General features: G+C 39.5%; 1 protein-coding gene across 7 annotated transcripts in view; it reads left to right on the top strand.

Annotated features, from left to right (window-relative positions):
- Positions 1-20,082, top strand: part of Mbnl1 (muscleblind like splicing regulator 1) — a 176,246-nt gene that overhangs the window by 89,306 nt on the left and 66,858 nt on the right. Inside the window, exon 1 of one of the 7 annotated variants that reach the window (XM_048424802.3) lies at positions 3,038-3,227. The exons of the other annotated variants lie outside the window; for them this stretch is intronic. The gene's annotated coding sequence lies outside the window, so the exon portion shown is untranslated. Of the gene's footprint in view, positions 1-3,037; positions 3,228-20,082 lie in introns of those variants that run through there. 7 annotated transcript variants of the gene reach the window in all.

The raw sequence follows: 20,082 nt of genomic DNA, 5'->3' as shown, positions 1-20,082 counted from the left end.
CCACGTTAGTGCCTGATCTATAGCTTGCTTAGTTAGCTTTGTAAATAGAGGTGGCATTTACTCACAGATCAGGCTAATTCTCAAACTGGATTGACAGTTCAACCAAAGGGATAGAGTTTTCCATGAAAATTTTATTCTGTTCTTCATCTCTTATTCTTGCCCTTGCCTTGAGTCATGGTTACACTTTTTTTAGGTGGAAGTAACTATTTTCCTTTCACTTCTAATGCACGCCTGCTTTATTCATACTTGTAGGTTATAGATTTTAAATTAAATTGATGTGTATGATTCTTGTTAGGAACATTATTTTCAAGTAGAGATAATTATGTAAGCAAGTTAGTATAATAATGCTTATATTAATCAGATAGTGTCTTTTATATTATGCATTAATACTCTGAATGAACTAGTATTTTCTGTCTTCAAAATAGAACTCATTTTTGGTATAGAGATACATTTTCTTATGACTTGTATCAGGCACTAATAACACACCCATTAACATCTTGTGCATTTATTTCATAGTTTGGGAGAAATACTAATTTTAAATTTTCCCTAAATCTGTAGACCACACTTTTTCCTAGACTAATTAGCCTATATTAATAGATACTTAAGAGGTATTTTCTAAAATGTATAAGAGTTATATTTGAGAACTTAATGTGAATGGTAAGGGCTGTGGCAAGTGTTGCTGAAACAAATGTGCTCAAATTTTAGCACATACTTTTAGCAGATATTGGTGGCCCTTCAACCTTTAAGAGTTAACATCCAGCCCCATCATTAGCCTTCTCTGAGTCCTCGTGATGTCACGTAGGTGGTGCTTGGATGTTGATTTGGATACACTTGTTAGGAGTATTTAATCCTTAACATTTATTCAGACATCTCATGTGTGAATTTATTACTAGCATATTTTATTTATACAAAACAACTACTGGTTTTTTTGTTTCTACTGAATGACATACCATTTACTCTAAAAAAGGTCTATAAACAAAAACATTAATTTTGCCATTTAGATCATCATTTGTTTAAATATGTTTTTTCATTACTTTATTTAGATGGGATTTTGCAATTGCAAAAATGCAAAGTAAAGCTGATTTGTTAAATTTAAAGTCAAATAATCGCAATATGTAAGAGGTTGTCTTACTTCTTCTTGATGTCAAGTTCACCTATTGTTTTTTAAACCTAGCTCAGTGATACGGTGTTTTAAAATATTAAGTCTATATTCAAGCCCAAATCTAAGCCTACTGAAATAGTACTCTTAAAGGGAAATGGAGGGCTGGCACAGTCTCTTAGTGTACACATGGCATTTGCTGTGCACGCCTGGAGATCAGACTTGTCCCCATAGCCTACATACAGGCGGACGGAAAGTCTTCACAGTGGTGCCCTCTGCCCTCCTTGTATGTGCCATGGCTCATGTGCCTCCACATGCCATGTACACACACACACACACACACACACACACACACACACAGGGATAGCAAATTTCTAAATCCATAAATTGAGATTCTTTGTTCTCTTTATCAAATCCCAATTTCCTCCAAACTAACATTGCTAATCACTTAATGAGAGCTGAGTATATGGTAGCATTGTTTCTATTTTATTTTATTTTGTTTTGCTTTATAACAATATTTGGTTCCTGGTGACTTATCAGACATAGGCAAACTGCCTGTCCCTCAAATAAATAGCTTTATTTTATATATTATTGACTGTGTATGGGGAAGGTAGTTAACTTTGTTATTAAAAGGTTATTTTAAACAGGCACTAAATTACTTGAGCTTTTATGACCAGCCAAATAGGTTATTGTTAGCATTTCAGTTGCTCTGAAATCGAAGCTGATACCCAAAGTGGAGAATTACACACACGTAGCTATCATTATGGAATAGTGTCTTTTCACACCTATGTCCAGATGTTCAAAAGCAAGTCTAAAGGACTGCACATCGTTAATTTGCTCATAATTTTAAAATGTGAAAATGTCCTAGTTATCTCAGTCATTTTCATTTCATATATAATAGGTATTACTAACATCTTCTCAACATTTATACTTAGTTTCTAAGTTTCATCCTGCTTACCGCAGATCTTACCTGAGATCTATCTCCTGCATGATCTAGTGGGTATAGTAAGCAACTTGGCATGAGCTCCTCAAGGCTTGTGGGAGCTGGGAAGCATGGGCAGTCCTAGTCCTAGACATAAGAGGTTCACCGAACTGAACGGACACATTTGCCTTTCCCTTCTGGTTCTCTTGTCTTTCTTAGCTTCATCTCTTGTCCTTGTCAAGCCTGTACATTCCTTGCATACTCGCCTGGTTTTTTGTTTTGTTTTGTTTTGTTTTTTTTAATCAGATTCTTTTCTTCTTCAAATTCCCTGTTCACCCTCATCTGATTATGGTTGAAAGTGATATAGTTGGTGAAATATGTGTTGCACAATTAGAAAATAATTATTTTTTCTCAAGTAGTTTTTAAAAAACTAATTGAGTTTAATCTGTGTCTTCCTATTTTCTCTTCCAATTCTACACAGCATTGGCTTTCTACCTCTTGCCTGTAGACCAGCTTCCTGAGGGCCTTTTTTTTTTACATTTATAAATTAATTTGATATGAAGGTTGCAATGACAGGGTATAGTAGTTTTATGCCGCTTTTGGAATTTTAACATTTGTACAGCAGGCATGCTATTCCATGTGTCCCTCACTTTTCTTTCTAGAACTAGCTCTCCATCCCCTTCATCCATGGCTTTCTGTGGGATGCGTGAATGGCTGCCCCATGTATTTTGTTGCCTTTCTCCATTGCTTCTTGTGTCCTGGTGGGAATCTTGGTGATTGTTCTCAGTTGCTTCCTGAGCTCTGTGCTGGTTGCTGCTCTCCTCCCAGGGTCTTGTGCTGGCTGGTCATGTCTCTACCGCCTTGGCACTGCCCTTTGGTAGAACCATGGTCCCTGGATGGCTGCCTCTAAACCCGTGTGAGGGTGGGGAGTATTCCTCCCCCTGCTGCTACAATTGAGCTCTGTGTTGGGTCCCACAGAGCCCTCTACACTTGCTTCCATTGGCAAAGGCTTCCCGAGCTTTGGCTGTGGCTCAGTGGTCCTACTGTCCAAACCCCGAAACTTTCCTAGCTTCGACACTCAGTGGTAGCAGCAGGTGTTGGGATTTCTCCGACTCCTAAGGCCTTGGGAGGAAGAGAGTGGCTGTTGACATAGACCTCAAGAATTTTAAGAGTGCGCCAGGAAACCTCTCCAGAAGATATGTAAAGGTAAGATTCTGATTTCTCTAGGAAGTTATTTCAGATGCAAAGAAAACAGAACCTCCAGCTGTGGGTTTAACATAAATGGATTTTAGTAGTGAATACATAGAGAATTCTTGTTTGATCACACAGCCGAAACTTGTCCTTCGGGGGACAAATACTTTCTGTAAGCGCTTTTGGGCGGTAGGGTGGTTCTGTGTGATTTTTACTTTTCTGTTCTATTCTATTCTATTTATTTATTTCTATTCTTATTTTACTTATACGAAATTTTGGCATTGAACAAACTTGAAAATATTTTAACTTCATGATGTGAGTTTGGAATTTGAAGTATTTTGTTTCTCCAAGTCTTCTTTGTGTCTTTAGTAAGATTATTTTTGAGATTTAAAATGGATAAAAAAATAAAGATCTTCTATTTTGTCACCAATGCCTGTATTTTAGTTACCCCTCCATTAAATATTTAAAACAAAAAAAAATACAAAGGGAGTTGCATATTTCCATTCTTCTAACTGGAGAGCAGGGGTCCAGCTCTGATGTGGTGCCTCAGCACACTTGTCCCTTGTTGGAGCTCCTGCCACACATTCAGACACTCTAATAACACAGCAGGCTCTTTCCTCTGGGATTTGTTCTCTCTCCCTCTCCTTCTGCCCTCCCCTTCTCTCATTCGTGTGTGTGTGTGTGTGTGTGTGTGTGTGTGTGTGTGTGTGTACACATACATATCTCAACTCTTCCATCTGAGTCTCCAGTGCTGGAATTACAAGTGGGAGCCACAACCTGAGCCTGTTTGCAGTTTTCAGGGTTATCCCTCTATGTCTGGGTATGAGGGAAATGTACCTGTGAGTGCGCACAGGGTCTGTGTTGGGTGCCAGCGCTGCTGTTTCTGAGCTATGGAAGGGGGTAGTACAAACCGTGCACACAGAAGTACCGCACTGTGCCTACAGTAGCATTTCTAGCATACTTCGCTCTGCCCTTCACAGGCGCTGATCTGTGAGCGAACTTTCTGATTTCAGCATTACTATCAATTCATAACTTTTTGAAACCTTTTTAAATATATAAATCTAATATCTTAATCAATACTCTAAGCTAGAACCAAAATCCATCCCAATTGTAGTACTATAGTTTAAGTATATCCTTGCTGGTAACTTTAAAAACTGAAAATATATTTGATAACATTTGTTTCCGCTCTGTTTGTGTTCAGCGCATTTAGTCATTGACAAGCGAAGGTGTGGAGAGCGAGACTAGGAGATTGCATCATGCTGAAGTTTGCCTTCCGTGTCCCTCCCTTGCTGTATTTCTCCAGAGGGAGAGCTTAGATTCTCTTGGGGTGAAATAATAGATGAATATAAGAATATAAACTCTCAAAACTAATGAAAATACTTGTAAATTAATTACTAATGGTAGTTATTTCAGGAAGAGAATGAATTTCTTGTTCATACTAAGTCTTGGTGCATGTGCCTTTTCTTAGAATAAGATCCAGACCCCGGCATCTGCATAACTCAGCTGAGCTGAAACTTAACCACTTGTCCATCCCTGCCTTTCCTCTCCCTCCCTGGAGCAGAGACCTCTATGGGGTCGGGGGGGGGGTGATATTTACAGTAGATGTTGAACTAAGCAAATATAAAGTTTTTATCATTTATTTTATTCACTGTAATAAGTAAGTCAAAGTCTGTAAGCTTCATTAGACATGCCCATGTAGAAAAGAAATAAAAGAACAGACCTGTGCTTCGCCACAGCAACTGAATGAAAGATAAATACAGGGCTATGACCGCATGCTGGTACTTCAGAGATTTGGAAAACACTCCTATTTATTATTCATTTTTATATAGAGCTAAAGGCGTATCGATCAGTTTTACAGAATTGAAATGATCTCTTTGTTAATTTTCATATTTTATTGATTGTCTACCTTTCAATCACATCTAATTTTTTTCATAGAAAACTTGAGGTAGGGATAAGAGGGAGGTAAGAGAAGAGAGTAGGGGAGAGGGTAATGATAATACACATATCTGTACGAAATGGTCAAATAAAATTAATAAAAAAAGAAGCATGATACTATTATCATTGCATCATGAGGATGAGCAAAGTAAGACTATGAAATTGAATAGCCCACTATGATCTCCACCCCAGGGCTCACTGGCCCACTATGGTCTTCACCACAGGACTCAATGGCCCACCATGGTCTTCACCCCAGGACTTAATGGCCCACCATGGTCTTCACCCCAGGACTCAATGGCCCACCATGGTCTTCACCCCAGAACTTAATTAATGGCCCACCATGGTCTTCACCCCAGGACCCAATGGCCCACCATGGTCTTCACCCCAGGACTTAATGGCCCACCATGGTCTTCACCCAGGACCCAATGGCCCACCATGGTCTTCACCCCAGGCCTTAATGGCCCACCATGCTCTTCCTGGGATTACTGGCCCACCATGCTCTTCTCTCTAGGGCTCACTGGTCCACCATAGTCTTTACTCCTGACTGACACCAGAAATTGTAGCTACAGAAGCTGACTGTAAGATCCTTGCTCTTTGAACACCTTCTGCATTGGGTGCCACCCTTTTGTTCTCATCCTTTGGATAACTCAATGCTACCAAGGTGAATCACCACAGCCCCGCCCAGTTCATTCTAGGCTCTTATCTGGTTTTGTGACCTTGGGCTGCTTAGTTACAGTCTTTTCTCAGCTATAGTCTCACCCTCTCTAAAATATGCATATTATCTCCTTGTCAGAGTTTTTATGAAGATTTAGTGAGACAGTTTGTGCCAGCACTTAGTACAGTGGCTAGCATACAGAAAATGGTGAAAATGTGGCTGTTACTGTGTCATTTTTCCAAGGTCACACTGCTGGAAAATGATTGAGCCTCAATTCAGATCAAAGTGTCTCTGAATAAAAAAGTGAATGAATCAGAACAGATACACTCACATATGTGCGCGCGCACACACACACGAACTACTACAGAAACTGTAAAACAAAGGTCATACTCATTCTGGACCTTGGACCATGTATGTCTCTCTTAGGGTCCTCATTGTTGTCTGGGTTCTCTGGGATTGTGATTTGTAGGCTGGTTTTCTTTGCTTTATGTTTAAAAAACTACTTATGAGTGAGTACATATGATAATTGTCTTTCTGGTGGTACACACTGGTAGGATTTGCTGAAGGAGGCAGAGGCAGGAAGATCACAAGTTCGAGGCCAGCCTGGGCTATCTTTATTCTTTAAAGGAGAACCCAAATTAGCAGCGAAGGCTCATCCTGAACAGAGAGAGAGTCATCAAAATTAAAATATCTGGATTTAACTTTGATAACTTTGATTGCTACCCATTGGTATTGGATTCAAGGTGTTGCTTTTTTTTTTTTGTTAACGAGGTTCTTGCTACTCTTTGACCTCTTACGAGATTTGAAAAGCTTAAAACCAGGGATTTATGTATTTACTTATAATCTCAGCACAGTGTCTAGGAGAAAGTGGACACTTATGTTTAGTTAGACTAAAGGAAATATATTGCAGAAATGAGTAAGAAGATTAACTTTAGGATCTAATAGTACCAAAGTGATTAGAAAGAAAGACTACAGCATGGGAAGCATGGGGCCCCACAGATCGCTGGGAAAGAAGGGACAGGTGAGGACAGATGCTGCAGGTCGGAAGAGGTGTGTGGTCGTGTTTTCCGGAGCCTGGCGGAGGAAACGGAGGAACTGAAATGTGCAGTACAGCAGTTAGCACAGGAATAAAATGTTCAAAGTCATTCGCGAGCACACATCACCGCTGAGGGATGGAGAACTAAAGGAACCCCTCTCCATTTTATGTTTTTCATGCTGAAAATTCCTGGCATTAGAAACTCAATTTGATGTCAGAATATGGAGGGGCAAAGCATTAGAAATAGGTCATTGGTGTATATGTTTTGTAGAAATTCTCAAAACACGGTTTAAAACATACAGTATTGTGAAATTGTAATTTGCAACAAAAACGTCATGTGGATGGCAGAGATAGGGTATAGTTCTAAAGAGCTGCAGTGTTTGCGGGGGGTTATTGGAATAGCTTGATGTTTGTTTTGTATTAAAACCCTAACTGCTCATCCGATGTTTATTCACAGATACAGTATGGTGAAGGCTTCTCTCCTCCTTGAATTGAAACAAGGAGACTTTAGAAAACAAAGGAAAATGCTCCATATTAAAGCAAACACTTTGCCTTGATACATCTCAAACTAAGGCAGAACTGGTGCCCCCTTAGGCTGCCCACGGGGCTCCAGTCACACACTCTGTGATTAGCAGTGGTGGCCAAGTACAAGAAGGGGAAGTAGTAGGACCATTCTCTGGCTGTTACAGGAGTGAGTTCAGCTCTACTTAAGAGGCATTCTGGTGTCTGAGCCACGTGCGTTCACGCCTTGTATTCAGATTCTGGGGAGTGTGTGCTGTCACCCGTAAAGAGCGTGTTTAGAAAATATCAGGCGAGAGTAAAAATCAAGCCACATGAGCAAGTGTTCCCTGCACGTTTGTGTCTTCATTTGGAAAAGGCCATATGTTGTAGCCGCGCTCCAGTAAGACTCAGATAGTAGTGAACTTTCAAGAATATCATCAGAACAAACTTAAACCGAGCGCACATTTCAAATTTCTTTTCTATAGAAACATACACAGATGTAAAGGTAAACATAGGATTGAGTGTGAATAGAGGAAAATTAGAACTAATGTTTACCTTCTTATATAAAAAGTGGGGATCCTCTGGGCCACTACTATTTTTGAATGTGACTGGGTATGGCCTCTTTGTTTGCCTCTCTGGTGCTGATGCTTGAATTACACAGCTCTGCGATGGTGGAGATGTCGTCGTCTCTTACCCTGGTGGACTTTCTTTTTCATTTTGTTTCTTACTTTCTCATGCCTACTTTTAGTTTTTGTTGGCAGCTTGCTGTTTGTGTTTTAGTTAGGTGGAAAATTGGTGATATTTTGGAAGCAGTACGTATTAACTAGTAAAAATGAAACCCATTATAAAATCTTGGACAAATGAGTAACTTAGATAAATAGGGTGCAGATCCCCTTGCTTCCTATTTCTTTGTCGTGGAATGTGTGTGTGGCTGTTTAATTTGCTTTATTTTCCTCTGTTGTAAAATATAAGATAACACAGTGTAAATGAGATCAGTGAGGTCTCTCCCTAAGAAGAATTTTCTCTTGAGGGGGAAAAAAGTGCTAAGGGTGAAAGTATTCTAAACTAAATATAAACCTCTAAATCATATGATGTAAATTCCAGAAATTTTATCCCATTTCTAGTAAAATTAGAAATGTTCCAGTTTAGCCTTGTGGTTAAGAATATCAGCTCCAGAGTCAGAGAATCCCGGAAACCTCCATCTACCATGTAATGGTGGCACTACCCAGGTAGGTTCCTGATAGTGTTACACTGAGGAACACCGATTTCTAGTCTCTGTAGTGGGTACAATAATAGACCACAGGATTCTTTGAGGATTACATAGAAATTAGAATTGCATTGAGCCATGCCTGAAATACACTGAAGACTAAGAAAGTTGTTGTTCTGCTTTAACTTCTTGTTTAATAAGAGAGAACAGAGGGAAGCGGTTTGAAAAGGCAAAGAGATCATAGTAAGAATCCATCCAGCCTAGAAGCCAGCAGGGTCAGATCTGTGAGGAGCGTGAACTCACAGCCACAGGGGAGTGAAGAGAGCGCTAAGCCAGAGACAGAATCACAGGAAGTCCTTGGCAAGGATGTTGTTGTTTGGTATGGTGCCCCCGTGGAAAATGTTACCTTTCCCTCACTGAGCCTACTCAAGGGCAGTCCTGCATGTTGACCTATAGTTGGGCAACATACTGTGGCGACCTTCTTATAATCCTAAATATTCAGATATTTCATATAACATAATCTAGATTCATTAGATTTGGAACATTCCATGTTTATTTTCTCTGCATTGTCCTACGTTTTCCTATGAAGAGTTCTTCTGTAGATTTTGCACTTGCTGTTGTCATTTGGAATTAAGCCTGATGAGTATCCCTGACTGCATATACAGTCATTCCAACCTTTTCCATAGAGTAACTCCAGTGGTAGTTTCTTTGTTTTGTTTGTTTGTTTCCTTTTGTTTTGTTTTTGTTTTTGTTTTGAGGCAGGTTTTCTCTGTGTAGACACAACTAACCTGGAACTCACTCTGTATACCAGGCTGGCCTCAAACTCTGCTTCTACCTTGTGAGTTCTCAAATTAAAGTTGTGCACCACCTCGTCATTAGGCCTCTTAATGGCCTTTCTCAGGTTAGGAAAGCATAGCTGTCCAATAACATTATGAAGTTTTCTTATTTTTCTTTTTGTTTTTAGAAGCTTCCCAAAATGGTTTCTGACTCAGTGGTGAGAGCTCTCAGGCCTGTTCAGTGCAGTGGCTATGGTAACATGGTCCGGCCAACCTGTACACAGACTTTTGTTGCATTGAACCCTGAGAAATAAAGTAACATATTTTGCATTTTCAACGTCTGATAATGAATGATTGATCTTGTTTCTCACATGCAAGTACAACTTTGTAATTACCCTAACATATTTGCAAATACTTCACAAACTCAAGTAACGAAAAACATCCTTAACTTTCCTCAGATACTGTTAAGATGGCAATATAGAAACAGATCCCTTGAAAATGGGATATTTTTTTTACTGAGGTTAAAGTCAGATTTAAAATAAACAACGTAACATGTTGAAGCTGGGCCTAGTAGCACGGGCCTGCCATCCCAGCTGAGAGAGAGGCCAGTGCAGGGGAGAAAAGTCAAATCCAGCGAGTTCGCCAGCCTGATCAACTTAGCAAGAAGCCTCATCTGAAAAAGAAAGAAAAATATTTTTTTAAAGAGTTGTGCTTAGACAGTGGTATTGCAATTGCTTAGTGTACACAGTACTCTAGACACAATACCTAGAACCCCAGCACAAAAAAAAAAAACCAAAAAGAAATTAATATCCAAGACTTGATTATTTTAAAACTGCTCCTATCTTTGTAAAAATAATATTTTGCAAGTCCTCAGATTGAATTGAAATTATCCTTCTAATAATATTTAAATGATAACTTTTTCATTTTAGAGCTATATTGCATTTAAGTTTTGTGTTTTCCCATAGGTGTTATTCTGCTAGTAGCTAAGATACACTGATTCTTTTGGAGACTGATTAGTTTCTACTGAAGGTTGTTTTATTATACTTGAAGTTTTCAACGGGAGTCAGAGCCTTCTAGTGAAAGAGGTTGGAAACCAGGCGAGAAGAGAACAAGCAGAGCTTGTACTTGTCCTGAGTTCTCAGCTTTCTAAGGCAGTGTGGGTACTGCACAGGGCTGCCTGGAGGCTGTGTTCTCTGGAGGCGCCATCTTGCATCCTCAAGCTTTATGGGGCTAGTGAAGAAAGGGACTTGGGCAGCTTGGGAATGGTCTCTGGAAAGTGATGCCCAGTAAAGGGAGGCTTAGAAGAGGGTTGAGAATCCAGTCTTTCCCCCTCAGTTTTACTGTTTCTCATTAAAAACATTAAAGTGGAAAAGTAAATTATTTTTGGTATTGGTAGTGTAAACTTTTAATCTGCTTCAGATAGCAGAGAAGAGTTCAAACACTATTTTCTATTAAAGTACGTATGAGGCAGGCAATATTTAAAAGTTGGTCCTAGAGAATTTCACACGTGCTTCCTAAGTGAGAAAGCAATGCGATGGGAGGAAAGGTGGGTACAGAAGACAGAACCGCCTGCTCCTTATGGAAAAATGTATTTTTAACCAACACTAGAGAATGGAGAATGTACTAGATCAACAAGAGTTTCCTGAAATGGCTGGATATGCCAAATGTGTGTTAATGACATAATGTATATATGAGTAAAAATTTATTTGGGTGAACAAATAAATGACCACATTTAGTAAGTTGTGTGTTCTTACACTTTTTTTGTTTTAGGAAAAGTAACCAGTTTTAAGTGCTACAGAATTTATTGAAATGTATTAAAATTTATTGAATAGCTTAGTGTAACACTCGATTTTAACATGAAAAACAAAACACGTGCTTTGGACCTTCACACGAATACATGATCACAACCCTAGTCCTCTGTTTGATCTGTGCTCTGACTTTGTTCTAACTAGAGGAACAAACTGGAGGAGAGGGACTGGCTGTCATTTCTGACTCATCTAATAATAGGAAACTATGTAGTTCCTACTTTTCATAGTCATCCACCTTGAACAATAAAATCACACAGCCCACTCACATGCACTTAGGGAAACAGGCGGTGCTTTGGAAATGGTGGGGCTTACATAGCAGGCACACTCAATCTTTTGTATTGTGCTGTTGTTGCTTCTTTTTCAATGTGGTGGTAAGAAAAAGTATCAGGTAGTCTCCCCAAGGATTAAAATGTTACCAGTTGGGCCTGGGGCATTGTCTTTTCCTAAGATAAGAAACCTTTTAAAATTTTTTTTATTAAGAATTTCCTATACTATAGATTCTGTATTTGCATCATTTCCCTCTTCCTTCCTTCAGTGTTTCTCATGTCACTCACATTCCTTTTCAAATATGTGACCTCTCATTCTTTAATTATAATCGGGGTGAGTGATTGAATGTGTGTGTGTGTGTGTTTGTGTGTCTGTGAAGTTTATAAGTACAAGCTATTGAAGTCATTTAGTGTTGCTCATATATGTATTTAGGACTGACTTCTCGGAATGCCCTAATCTATCAGGATCCTCATCTCTGTAGAAAACTGAGTCTCAGTTCTTCATTAAGTGTGAATTCCCTGTCATTCTTCTAGACTTAAAGCCTTATGGGATTTCCCCCATCCACTTTACTATGTGAATTTGGTGGCATCAAGTTTTAGATACAGTTTAGGAAGGGAAGCGAGTGCTAGCTGAGGAAGCAACACCACGGGGGCTGTTGAAGAGTAGTGAAATAACAGATTGTTTTTCCACTAAATGAGGTCACAGGCATCAGTGGAGAGCCAAAGCATGAGAAATCTCTAACTAGAAAACGTGGGTGGAGCTGGGCCTGTATCAGAAAATTCCGACTCAGAACCTTGTCTTTGTCTGGGTGATCCACTGCCTGTGTTGCTTGTTTTAATAACCTTAACAGAGTATTGTGAGAAGGCCTGTGTCCTGGCCGTACATGCACTGGCTGAACCCTCCCCATTCAGGGGTTCTAATGGATTCAGATCCTGTGAGTGGGAGTTGACTAGCACGAGATGGGCTTTACAGGCCTGCCCCACAACAATGCTTGGCTGTGAGGCTCCTTACCTAAGAGAACTTCAGTAGTGATTTCCAAAACAAATGCATAAGAGAGGATATTATATCAGATATTTTTGATCTTGCAATAAAAATTACAATATAACAAAACAACAGAGAGCCCAGAAGCAGATAATACAAAAAGGCACATAATTCACTGTAGAAAGTGGAAATCCTTGGTTAAAAGAGAAAATAGATAAGACTAAAATTTGCAAAGCAAATAGTTGCTGAGTGTTATTTCTAGCAGCCAGAAACAAAAGCCCAAAACAAAACAAAACAAAACAAATCTGAATTGTTATTGTCTTCCATGTGTGCTTGGATAAACACAAGGCCTTTACTAGAGTAGTCAGATTTGTATGCTAGGCTGCCTTATGGCAGAGAAGGTTGGGTTTGTCTTGGTGATTCTTATTTTTTTCTATGAATCAAAAACTTCTATGCGAAGTGGTGGTGGCATACAATCCCAGCAATCGGGAGGCCAAAGCAGGTGTTCCTCTGAGTTCTGCCCAGTCCAGTACAGAGCAACTTCCACCACTATGACCAAAATCATAAAAACGTTTGTGTTTCATAGTATAATTTCATAGTTGAACTGTATTTCTTAAATCTGAGCAACTCATTTGCTACTATTTATTTATATATTTATATCACAATGATATTTAGAGTCATACTCGTGTGTAAACACAAGGGAAGTGTCTAACATAGTTTATTTAAAGACATACTGCTGGTTTTTAAGTCATGCTGTGTTTTCACACACATTATTCTAAGTGACAGTTATGCCACCTGTAATTCAGGACTCCACAGAATGGCTCCCGAAGGTGTCCTTTAAGGAATGTCCAGGTGTTACATCACACCGAGCATCCATCCACACTTGTCTCCCATGTGACAAATCCTCCTTATATATTATTATCTGATTTTTGGATTCTATTTCAAGCCTCAGTAGCCCATTCTGGATACCTTCTCACATTGCTGAGTTTCTGCTTAATTTTTTTGAATGCACATTGTTTTTTTTTGGGGGGGGGGGAGTTTCTAGACATAACCTGCCTACTATTTTCATGGTATTTGTTTCAACATTATATTTAAAGTAAACAGTATTGCTGTTATAATTTCTAAACTATGTAGAGCTATAGAATTTTAAATTTTAGACACTTGATTTGTTCTTCCTGTAAACCCTTTGCTTTGTTTCCCTTCAAAGCAGTATAGAAACAGAAAGAGAAGACAAAATATTTGGCTTGAGTAAAATAAAACTAGTGCCTGTGTTCCCATCCTCTTTTGTGTGCGTCTGCTGCTACTGATCGTCATCACTTAAAGCCTGAATGATTTTGACTGGTGTGCAGTTGCACACATCTGGTTCCTTTCAGATGCTCCCTGCAGAGCACAAGAGCAGAGGTCCCCGTTCTGAGCTGGAAAGAAAGACTTTATAAAGTGGATCACATTTTTGCCCTGTCTCACCTCCCTTCATCTTCGAACCACTCTCTGGGCTGTTCTGCCTCCCTGGAGTGTTGAAACACGTTTCTCTTCCATGTCTGCCTCCACGTCCTGTTTTATCTTCTCATAAAACCTTTCCTGAGTGTGGACCCATAGCACTGTCAGCCCTTCTGAGAGCGTCTGTTGCCCCATTGCTCAGAAACGGAGGGATGTTTCCACAGCACTGGTTCTTAGTTCCCAGCATTTGCCTGAGATACACGTAGGGCTGACATTTTGTAGTCCTAGAATGGCTTTATTCTGGAATAGCTGTTTGGTTTTCACATTAAAACATATTTATTCTTATTTATTAGGGACTTACATAGGTATACTTGTTTTGGGTTATGTCCTAGGTTATTAAGTCTGTGTCTGGCTGCCTTCTGAGTGATAACTTACTGAAGTATGGAATAAATAAACCTTGCAGTAAATCACAGACTTCAGCTATGAATGTCAGGTATGCATCTTTCATATGAGAGCGTCAGAGACGAGAGCTGTAATCAGTGTCATCCTGATAGCAGGTGTTATCCTGATGACAGTGCTTGGCTCAGAAAGGCTCCTATCTTGGAGGTGTGAGTAATCTACCTTCATCAGGGGCCTCCGAGATCCGACCTGCTCTGCCTTTGATGAACATGGGGTTTTTGACAGAGGCCCATGCTGTGGCAGAGATGGGAGAAGGGCACTGACTTCTCGCTGTCTCTGCGCAGAAGTCAAGCCACCGTTTCTTCTTAGGTCATCTTGGCTAGAGTGACATTGTGACAATTTAATGCATCAGAGACTAGGAGGAGACATCTATGTGCATGCACAGACTTTAGGAAAATACAAAGACCTTGATACAGATTCAGCGTTGTTATTTTTTTCTCCTCTTCCAGTTTTCGTCTTAAAGAGGTCCGTGCAAGGGGATGTTACGAAACAAATGTCACTTGGCCAACTCGAGTGAAAAGAACTAATTCTCTAGATATTTATTGAATTCCAGTCATAATTTAGGCATATTAAGCACTAATTCTATAGATCTTGGCTTTGGGGGTTTTACATTAATTTGAAAATCAAGATGTAACAAAACACAGGTTTCCGCACAGCTCTGAAACCTATCTTGTGGCCATCCCAGATTCCCACAGCAGAATGTATTCTGTCAGTTAGACCAGTGGGTCTCCACCTGTGGATTGCCACCCCCAAAGATCATTAGATAACACAGATGTTTACCTTCTGATTCATAACAGTAGCAGAATTATAGTTAGGAGGTAGCAATGACAGTAATTTTGTGGTTGGGGGGGTCTCCAAAATAAGCGGAATTATATTAAAGGGTTACAGCATTAGGAAGGTTGAGAGCCATGGAGTTAGAGCAACAAGGATGTACCACATTATTTTATACAGAACAGGAAAAGCTGAGAGGCTGTGTACAAAAGTTAAAGTTTGCTTCCTCAGATTGAGTGGAAGAGGTCAATTGATGGTTTGCCAGTTGATTAATAGAGGGGGAAAGATGTAGACACGATTGCTGATGAATGCATCATCAGGGACCAGCTCAGCAAGGTCTCTTGCTGATCTGTCCTGTGTAAGGCTGCGGCGATCAGTGTGCTAAGCCTAAAAATTTCTTGTTCCCATGGCAGTACTGCAAAGATGGCAAAGTGATCTGCATTAAAACATTTCACTTCTAAGCTTGTGGATCATAGATATTAACGACAGCATTACAGAACATTTCCACAGTTTATTAGTGTATCTGGGGTTACATTATTTTTTAAAATTATAAAGCAAATATTATTGGTTCAGTAGTTTCTTCCTGATTAAAGCAATTGGGAGCAAACAGAAGTATGAAGGAACAGAAAGGGTTGTGTGTGTGTGTGTGTGTGTGTGTGTGTGTGTGTGTGTACGCGCGCACGTGCATGTGTGTCCTGTAATCTGAGAACTAAGGAGGTCACTTGCACCTCCGAGAAGGTCACATTTAAATGCATACTACTCGAAAAGTTACAGATTTTATGTAGAAGAACAATGTAACATTTTTCAGACCATCACTGTAGAAATAATTTTCTTTTTCTTTAACATTATAAAATGCAATTATTTTATTCTCTTACTGAGGTAACTATGCATGTGAGTATTGTGAGTCTGTGTCATAAGTGTGTCATGTTCTTACAAAATTGGTCTAATGTGAAGTCATCCATTTTCTCTATGATATTGCCATGCAGATAATCCCACCGTCGACAGTGTGTTCTATGGTAGGCAGACATTCTGGTAATAAGCAGAGCAGATTCACTGATTATTATTTGTGTGAGCTTTGGGGATTTTCCTCTTTTTTTAGAGAAAAATACTTAAAATACTTGTGTGTGTGTGTGTGTGTGTGTGTGTGTGTGTGTGCGCGCACACACATGCATGCTCATGTATGTACTTGCATGATGCTTGTCCCTGTATGGAAGTCAGAGGTTCAGGATTAAACTCAGCATTTTCCCGCTGAGCCATCTTGTCAGCCCACATTACTTATTTCCTAAGCAAAGACCGTTCAGTCCTGAATTACCAAACATGCCTTGCTTTCTTTCTAGGCTGGTGGTAGACTATGATTTTAGAGAGCCCTTGCCCAGTCAGAAGCAGAGGAGTGGTAGCTATGGTCAGTGATGTTATTAGGGTCTAATTTTTAGAAGCCCATGGTCATAATGAAGTCCATCCCTGTTCGTTGATTGAATAATCCTTGATTAAACATTTCACATCTTCAAGCTGATTTTCTCACCTCTATAAATAAGATAGCATTTGCCTTAATTACTTCCAATGACTGTTGTGACATTTATAGAAAAGAAAATAATAGCGTACTGTGTAAACAAACAGTTGTAGCTTTCCCATGCTTTCTTGGTACTGCATTCTCACTTCTAAGAGGTAGCGTTGTTAGGAGCAAGAATTTCAGCTCAGAAGCTGTGTGGGAAGACATGGTTAACATGCTTTCGGGATGCGATTGAAGTTCTGGGAGTCTGAGCAGGCTGAGATGTGGTCCGAGGATGGTTATGTAGACAAGAGTATCCAAGAAATGGAAGCTCAGTGTTAGGTCTTCCTTTCTCTCACCTGATGTTCCCCGCTCTCAGCAGCCGTTCCCCTAGGCCTAGGAGATTGTCATGTGACAGAGTGCAGTTACTGACTAGGGAAATCTAAGCTTCAGTGAGATGACTGGAGATGATGACATCACAACTGAACAGAATTAGAAATCAGAGAAGAGGTCTAGTGTCACTGTATATCCTGGCAGAGAGAGACAAAAATTCACAATGAAATGAGAAAAGTGGGAAATGAGGAATCCCTTGTTGGGAGCCATGGATGTTCCACCTTGACCAAAGGTCAGAGAGTTCAGTCCTGTTCTTGCTCCTGAAAGGTTATGACAGGAGGTTTGACCCAGAGAGTGGCTGTGCACAGGATGCTTGGCCTGGGGTGTGGTCACTGCATGTCCTGCCTAAACAACAGAATACTTAACTCAGGATGTTTCAGATATTGAAAAGGTAAATGCTCTGTTTGTTCTTTATTGCTTGGCAAAGAAGTCTTTTGCCTCCCACCTCCTTTTTTTGGATTGGGGTGTATAAAAAGGCAGACCAATTCAGTATTCACTGGGTTGCTCTCCCGACTCTATTCCATGTCTTTGTTTATTTTTTTTATATTTCTGTTTTGTCTGCCTGACATTTCTAATCCACATGCCCGTACTCTGGAAAGTCCAAATCCGTAGAGTTTGAACCCTAACCGATGTCGCCTCGACATGGGACCGCGACAGTCCATGGAGCAGAGAACATTGATAAGTGAGAGTCAAGACAGAAGAGCATCAAGGAATAAGGATTTCTTTAGGCCATATTTAAGGGAAAAAGAGATTTTTAAACTTCAGAAGTCTGGATTTTAAGAGTCATAATGTCTTTTGACATGCTATAAAAAGTCAAACTTGAATAAAACAATCGTTAAATATCAAAACAAGCCCAGTGGTGGTAGCACATGTCTTTAATCTCAGCATTCAGTGGGCAGAAGCAGTCAGATCTTTTGAGCCTGGTTTACAGAGTGAGTTTCAGGACATCCAGGGTTGCACATAGAAACTCTGACTCAAAAAAAAAAAAATAAAGCAAGCAAGCAAGCAAGAAAAGACAAACTTTAAAACAAACTGATGTAAAGAATTGTAAGTCATTTAAAATTTTGTTGATCCCTTATAAATATGTCATTATCTTTGAATACACATTTACCAAAGGTTGAAGTTTGTTAAAATTACAACAAAAATTGTTAATGAAGATCTTTAAATCACCAACTTCTTAAGTAATGCATAACTATAATTAGTGAACTAAAAAGAAAAGGAAGAATTAATTAATGAGATAATTAGATATTAATAGTGATATTTAAATGTCTCACCGAGGTAAATGATAGAAAAGAGGGCCAAAGAAATTTGAAAAACATTTCATTTCATTCTTCCATCTGTTTTCTTCCTCCCCATGCCTTTCGATTTTAGGGGGAAATTGGCTGAGAGAGCTGTAGGTATATGTATGACTTCTCCTTTCTGTACAGAATGACACGTTTAGATTCTTTCCTGATTATGGATTGCAAAGAAAGTAGAACTATGTTTTTTTTCTATTAAAGAAACTCGTTTTGTAAAAACTGATATAATTATCAGTGTCGTTTGCTAAGAGCATACTAATGAATGTTTTTAACTGATTTCTTTAGGAAAGAAAACAGTTTCACTCATTGAAAAACTAGATTTAATCCTCGTAAACAGTGTCTGAAATAAACATGGAGAATAAAACTCCATATGCCCAGAATAACACAGTTCAAGCTTATACACCTGCTCTGTCACCTGATCTCAGCGACATGTATAAGCAAGAAATGGATTTTGTTTCTGTCTTTGCTGACAGTAGCAGAAACTATATATATTTTGACCTAGTCACTTGGGCAGGACAGATTACGTTGCAGATTTCAAACCATTTGATTTATAAGAGGCGTCCAAAGTGATTTCCTTGCCAAAGGTTGTTGAATAAAATTTAAGCAAATACATACAATCTAATTTTCTTACACTTTCTGGTCGGTTTCTCTTTGTCATGAGATTGGTACTTTGGTTCATGATTGTCAGGTGGGGCCCGGTGTGGTGGGGTGCTGGTGATTGACAGTTTCCTCTTGGAGGAGGGAGGACACTGGTTTGTCCAGTCAGCTGATTACCGTGATGTGAATGGCTCACTTTGTTACTGATTTCATACTTCCAAAGGGAGGTTACTGCTGGTGGGGTTGATGAGCCGGAATGCCTAGTGAGCCCTGCAGCCCTGTGGGCTGGCCCTAGCACACTGCTGGTAGGGCTGACATCCCGGGAGGACATCGGAGCTACCGTGGCTCTAGATACTTCCCAAGGTATTATTGGATGTGGTCACTTTGTTAGTGGAAAGTTCTTCAGAGACTGACCATGATTTAAAAAGCTGAAGAAGAATCTAGACATGAAGTAAACCATCCCTGGGTTCCAGTGCCTAATTCTGCCTTTGCTGAGGGAGAACAGTTTTATTATATAAACTTTCACAAATAGTGTCTTCCTAGTTCAGCCCAGAACTTTTCTTTGTGTGGTTCCTCTAATTAGGTGTCTCCCAGAGCTAATTAGGGATTTCTGTTCTCTGTTTCTCTATGCAGTTCCCAGTATGTCCCATTCGTTTCCACATTTATTGTTTTAACTACTGGTTATTTTTCTTTGTTGTTACTTTGAAATTTTTCAAATCCAATCAATCCAAAATTGCCATGTTAGTAGAATGTATTCATGTATAACATTCAAGTGAATTTACTAATTGTTAACATTTCGCCACATTTTTTTACTGTGTGTGTGTGTGTGTGTGTGTGTGTGTGTGTGTGTGTGTGCACGCGCGCGCATGTGTATAGATATTCATGTGTGTTGTATGTAGATGGCATGGTTGTGAAGGTCAAAAGACAGTTTGCAGGAATCATTCAAAAATTAAGTGAAACTTTCTCATTCCCTTTGTTAGTTAACTTTACCCAAATGTTGCTATGTTTGACTTAATTATACTTAATTTTTGAGGATTTGTTTCTTGATTCATTCATTTATCAGAATTAAAGCTACTATTAACAGGAACTGACGCTAAGCCTTGAAGTAGACAGCCTGACTGTGCGCTGAGGGAGAGGGAGAGAGATTGATGCTTCAGTCACGAGAAGGGTAATTGTTATCCTCGAATGCAGCTAAAGGAGCCCATATGTTCACGCTGTCATTCCTTTATTCACTGATTTCTTTATTCAGCCACCAGTGTC

The sequence above is a fragment of the Myodes glareolus genome, chromosome 20, assembly GCF_982192425.1.
Source record: "Myodes glareolus chromosome 20, mMyoGla1.1, whole genome shotgun sequence".
NCBI classification, from domain to species: domain Eukaryota; kingdom Metazoa; phylum Chordata; class Mammalia; order Rodentia; family Cricetidae; genus Myodes; species Myodes glareolus.
This window is presented reverse-complemented; position numbering and strand designations above follow the sequence as displayed.